Raw genomic sequence first — 6,309 nt, 5'->3', positions numbered from 1 at the left:
GAAGCAGGCTCCAGGCTCTGAGCTGTCAGCATAGAGACCAGTGCAGGGCTCGAACCCACCAACTGTGAGATCATGACCTGAACCAAGGTTGGAAGCTTAGCCGACTGAGCCACACAGCCACCCCAGGATTGTTTTTTAAATTTCCCTTTTTGCTGATTCATTATTAGTGTATAGGGTGCAACTGATTTCTATACATTGATTTTGTATCCTATGACTTTACTGAATTCATTTATCAAGTCTAGTAGGTTTTTGGTGGAGTCTTTGGAGTTTTCTATGTATAGTATCATGTCATCTGCAAATCATGAGAGTTTTACTTCTTCCTTACCATCCTTCCTCGGATGCCTTTTATTTAGGTTTTCTAACTGTTGTGGCTAGGACTCCCAGTACTATGTTGAATAAATGTGGTAGAGTGGACATCCCTGTCTTGTTCCTGACCATAGAGGAAAAGCTCTCAGCTGTTTCCCATTGAATGTGATTTGGGCTGTGTTTTTTTTCATATAAGGCCTTTATTATGTTGAGTTATGTTCTCTCTAGACCTAATTTGTAGAGGGTTTTTATCACGAATGGATGTTGTACTTTGTCAAATGCTTTGTCTGCATCTATTGAAATGATCATATGGTTTTTATCCTTTCTCTTATTGATGTGATGTATCATATTGATTGTTTTGCAAATACTGAACTACATTGCATCCTGGGAATAAACCATACTTGATCATAATGTTTGATTTTTAAAAATATATTGCTGGACTCAGTATGCTAATATTTTGTTGAGGATTTTGCATCTATATTCATAAGACATATTGGCCTGTAGTTCTTGTTTTTTGTGGTATCTTTATTTGATTTGGTGTTTGTCCATTTTCTTAAGTGTTTTTCAAAGAGTGGTTTTGTTTAAGTCCAGTTTAAAAGATTTTCTTCTAGACATTTTATACATTAGGCTTTACATTTAGGTCTGTCATTCATTTTGAGTTCTTTTTGTACATGGTTGAGATGGGTTTTTTTTTAAGGAATATTTAGTTGTTCAAGCACTATTTATTGAAAAAACCATCCTTTCTCCATTAAATTGCATTTGTACCTTTGTCAAAAGTCATTTTTACATGATTTTATTTTTGGAATCTTCTTCTTCTTCTTCTATTATTATTTTATTATTATTATTAAGTAACCTCTACCCCCAACATGGGGCTTGAACACAAGAGCCTGGATTAAGAGTTGCATACTCTACTGGCTGAACCAGCCAACTGACCCTATTTTTGGAATCTTGGTTATAGTCCATTAATCTATCTTTATGCTTATATTATACTGTTTTAATTATGGTAGCTTTACAGTAATGCTCATATTCATCTAATATTCTTTTCCAAAGTTGTTTTTAGGAGTTCTAGGTCCTTTGCATTTTATTATGATTTTCAGCTTGTCAATTTCTGAAGAAAAAAAAATCTCCTGGGATTTTTATTAGAAATGCATTGAACCTATAGATCAATTTGGGGAGAGTTGATATCTTGACAATATTGAGTCTTCTGACCCATGAACAAAGTATGTATCTCATTCATTTAGGTCTCTTGCATTTCTCTCAGCAATGTTTTGTCCTTTTAAGTTTAAGATCTTTCACATCCATGCTGTTTCAAAGGGACACATGCACCCCAATGTTTATAGCAGCACTATCAACAGTAGCCAAAGTATGGAAAGAGCCCAAATCCATCCACTGATGGATGAAGCAATAAAGAAGATGTGGTATATAGGGGCAACTGAGTGGCTCAGTCAGTTAAGTATCTGACTTGGGCTCCAATCATGATCTCACAGTTCATGGGTTCAAGCCCTGCATCAGGCTCTGTGCTGACAGCTCAGAGCCTGGAGCCTGTTTTGGAATCTGTATCTCCCTCTCTCTCTGTCCCTCCACCCCCCCCCCCAACATTGCATGCTCTCTCTCTGTCAAAAATAAATTAAAAAATATTAAAAAGAAGTTGTGGTAAATATATACAATGGAGTATTACTCGGCAATCAAAAAGAACGAAAGCTTGCCGTTTGCAACTATGTGGATGGAACTAGAGGGTATTATGCTAAGTGAAATTAGTCAGAGAAAGGCAAATACCATATGATTTCACTCATATGAGGACTTTAAGATATAAAACAGATGAACATAAGGGAAGGGAAACAAAAATAATATAAAAATAGGGAGGGGGTTGGGGCACCTGGGTGGCGCAGTCGGTTAAGCGTCCGACTTCAGCCAGGTCACGATCTCGCGGTCCGTGAGTTCGAGCCCCGCGTCGGGCTCTGGGCTGATGGCTCAGAGCCTGGAGCCTGTTTGCGATTCTGTGTCTCCCTCTCTCTCTGCCCCTCCCCCATTCATGCTCTGTCTCTCTCTGTCCCCCAAAAAATAAATAAACGTTGAAAAAAAAATAGGGAGGGGGACAAAACATAAGAGACTCTTAAATATGGAGAACAAACAGAGGGTTGCTGGAGAGGTTATGGGAGGGGGGGATGTTTTAAATGGGTAAGGGGCATTGAGGGATCTACTCCTGAAATCATTGTTGCACTACATGCTAACTAACTAGGATGTAAATTAAAAAAAAAAAACAAAAAAAAAACCCCAAAAAACAGCCACACCTGAAACTCACCAAGTTGTGCACATTAAACATGTATACCTTTTTGTATGTCAATCATTTGTCAATGAAGTAGTTTTTTTTTTTTTTTAATTTTTTTTTTCAACGTTTATTTATTTGTGGGACAGAGAGAGACAGAGCATGAATGGGGGAGGGGCAGAGAGAGAGGGAGACACAGAATCGGAAACAGGCTCCAGGCTCCGAGCCATCAGCCCAGAGCCTGACGCGGGGCTCGAACTCCCGGACCGCAAGATCGTGACCTGGCTGAAGTCGGACGCTTAACCGACTGCGCCACCCAGGCGCCCCTGAAGTAGTTTTTAAAAAAAAGATTTTTCACATCTTTTGTCACATTTATCCTTAAGTCTTTCATTATTTTTTGATGCTATCTTCAAATTTCAATTTTTAATTGTTCATTGCCAATATATAGAAATTCAATTCATTTTTGTGTATCAATCTTGTATCTTGTGCCTCCCTAAGTTTATTAGTTTTTGTGGCAGTTTTGTATATTGCACTGAAATTTCTACAGAGATAATCATGTTATTTATGAAAAGACAGTTTTTCTTTTTTCTTCAATATGGACTCCTTTTATTTATTTTTTAGAAATATGATTTCACCTGGGTTTTCTTTTTAGTTTGCAAAAAAGAATTAAATTGGTTGATTTTTGAAGGGTTGAATTCCTCTTGGGATGAATCCCACTTGGTCACGATGTAGTATCCTTTTTACATATTGTTAAATTTATTGAAATTATGTTTAGAGTTTTTGTATCTATATACAATATTGAATAAAAGTGGTGATAGAAGACATCCCCCTATCTTGTTCTTGATCTTAGTGGGAGAGTATTCAGTCTTTAACCAATGAATGTGATGTTAGCTGTCAGTATTTTATAAATGTCTTTTATCGGGTTGAAGAAGTTTCCTCATACTCCTAGCTTGCCAAGAATTTTTATTAGAAATAAATATTAGATTTTGTCAAATGCAGTGTTTGCACCTATTGAGATGATTATGTGGTTTTTCTCCTTTGGTTTGCTAATATGATGAATTACTGTTTGATTTTTTTTAATATGAAATTTATTGTCAAATTGGTTTCCATACAACACCCAGGGCTCATCCCAACAGGTGCCCTCCTCAATACATATCACCCACCCCCCCCTCCCACCCACCTCCCATCAATCCTCAGATTGTTCTCAGTTTTTAAGAGTCTCTTATGGTTTGGCTCCCTCCCTCTCTAACTTTTTTTTTCTCCTTCCCCTCCTCCATGGTCTTCTGTTAAGTTTCTCAGGATCCACATAAGAGTGAAAACATATGGTATCTGTCTTTCTCTGTATGACTTATTTCACTTAGCATAACACTCCAGTTCCATCCACGTTGCTACAAAAGGCCAGATTTCATTCTTTCTCATTGCCACGTAGTATTCCATTGTGTATACAAACCACAATTTCTTTATCCATTCATCAGTTGATGGGCATTTAGGCTCTTTCCATCATTTGGCTATTGTTGAGAGTGCTGCTATAAACATTGGGGTCCAAGTGCCCCTATGCATCAGTACTCCTGTTTCCCTTGGGTAAATTCCTAGCAGTGCTATTGCTGGGTCATAGGGTAGGTCTATTTTTAATATTTTGAGGAAACTCCACACTGTTTTCCAGAGTGGCTGTACCAGTTTGCATTCCCCACTGTTTGATTTTTGAACACTAAAACAATTCTGCATTTTGGGGGCGAACACACCCACTTGGTTATATTATGTTATCCTTTTTTATACCGTTGAGTTCAATTTGCTAAAATTTTGTTTAGATTTTTTGTTTCTATGTACATGAGAGATATTAGTCTGTAGTTTTGTTTCCTGTAATATCTTTGTCTGAGTTTGGAGTTGGGGTGATACTGGCCGCATAGAATGAGTTGGGAAGTACTCCCTCTTCTTCAATTTCTTTGGAAACTCTTGTGTAGAATTAGTATTACTTCTTCCTTCTATAGAATTAGTATTAGTACAGACACTAATTTCTTTATTTTTTTAATGTTTATTTTTGAGAGAGAGAGAGGGAGAGGTAGAGAGAGACAGAGTGCAAGCTGGGGAGGGGCAAAGAGAGAGGGAGACACAGAATCCAAAGGAGGCTTCAGGCTCCGAGCTGTCAGCACAGAGCCTGAATCGGGGCTCAAACCCACAAACTGTGAGATCATGACCTGAGCCAAAGTTGGATGCTTAACTGACTGAGCCACACAGGTGCCCCTCTATAATTTCTATAGAGCTAATATTATTACTTCTAGCTGTGTGGGCCTGAAATTTTCCATGTGGAAAGGATTTTAAGTACAATTTCAATTTCTTTAACAGATATAGGGCTTTTTAAGTTATTTATTTATTTTTGTGTGAGCTATGGTAAGTTATTTCTTTCAAGGAGTTTTTCCATTTTATCTAGGTTGTGAAATTTATTGGCATAAAGTTATTACTATTCATAATAATCTATTTTTACCCCCTTTTTCTTGTTTGTTTTTTTCACATGAGATGGACAATACACTGCAGTTGTTACAAGGTTTGAAGGAGGCACATGTCACAAAACAGCATGAATATCAATTATCACACTTATGACTTTAAAAAGGATCTATTTTTATTCTTGATACCTACAGAATATGTGGTGATATCAACTCTGCATTCCTGTTATTGATAATTAATCTTTTTACTTTTTTTCCTGATTAGTCTGGCTAAAGCTTAATCCATTTTACTGATTTTTCTGAAAGAACCAGCCTTTGCTTTATTTGATTCTATTGTTTTCTTCTTTTCTATTTCATTGGATTCTGCCTTGATCTTTATTATTCCTTTTTTCTGCTTTATGTCTGATTTGCTCTTTCTTTTCTAGTTTTGTAAGGTAGAAGCTGAGATCATTGATTTGAAAGCTTTCTTTTTCTTAATATAGACATTTAGTGTTGTAGGTTTCCCTTAACTAATGCGTTAATCACATCTACAAATCCTGATATGTTGTTTTCATTTTCATTCAGTTGCAAATACTTTTAAAATTCCTCTTTTGATTTTTTCTTTAATCTCCCAGTTATAAAGAAAGGTATTGTTTGGTTTCCAAATACTGGGAGATTTTCCAAGGATCTTTTAGTTATTGATTTCTAATTTAATTTTTCTGTGGTCAGAGAACATAGGTTGTATGACTTGAATCCTATTGTATTTTATTGAGTCTTGTGACCCAGAATAGTTCTTTGTGCACTTGAGAAGAATGTGTATTCTGCTATTGTTAGGTGTTTTACAAAAGTCAATCAGGTCAAGTGATTAGTTTTTAAAATTTTCTATATCCATACTGATTTTCTGCATATGTGGTCTAGCAATTATTGAGTAGTGTTAAAATCTCTGACTATAATTATGGAGTCATCTATTTCTTTGTGCAGTTCTATCAGTTTTAACTTCATGTATTTTGAGGTACTGTTATTAGGTTCATAAATGTTTAAGATTGTTATTTTCTCTTGATGAATTGATCCTTTATCCTTATAATGATAAAATGACCTTCTTTATCCCTGGAAATATTCTTTGGTCTGAAATGTATTTTGTTTGATTTTAAAGTAATTGATCTCATTTTCTTTCGGCTAGTGTTAGTGTGGTTTCTCTCTTTCCATCCTTTCACTTTTAACCTATTTGTTACATCATCTTCATATTTAAAGTGCACTTTTTGTAGGCAGCATATACTTGGGTCTTGCTTTTTTATTCAACCTGATAAGCTATGCCTT

General features: G+C 36.0%; 1 non-coding gene across 1 annotated transcript; it reads right to left on the bottom strand.

Annotated features, from left to right (window-relative positions):
- Window positions 1-5,080: 5,080 nt before the first annotated feature.
- LOC122492535 lies at window positions 5,081-5,183 on the bottom strand. The gene has a single exon (XR_006299707.1). It is a non-coding gene; the product is annotated as a small nucleolar RNA U13 (small nucleolar RNA).
- Between the last annotated feature and the right edge of the window lie 1,126 nt (window positions 5,184-6,309).

This window comes from Prionailurus bengalensis, chromosome C2, assembly GCF_016509475.1.
Source record: "Prionailurus bengalensis isolate Pbe53 chromosome C2, Fcat_Pben_1.1_paternal_pri, whole genome shotgun sequence".
NCBI classification, from domain to species: Eukaryota; Metazoa; Chordata; class Mammalia; order Carnivora; family Felidae; genus Prionailurus; species Prionailurus bengalensis.
Note: the sequence above shows the minus strand (reverse complement) of the source record. Positions and strands in the feature narration are given on the sequence as shown.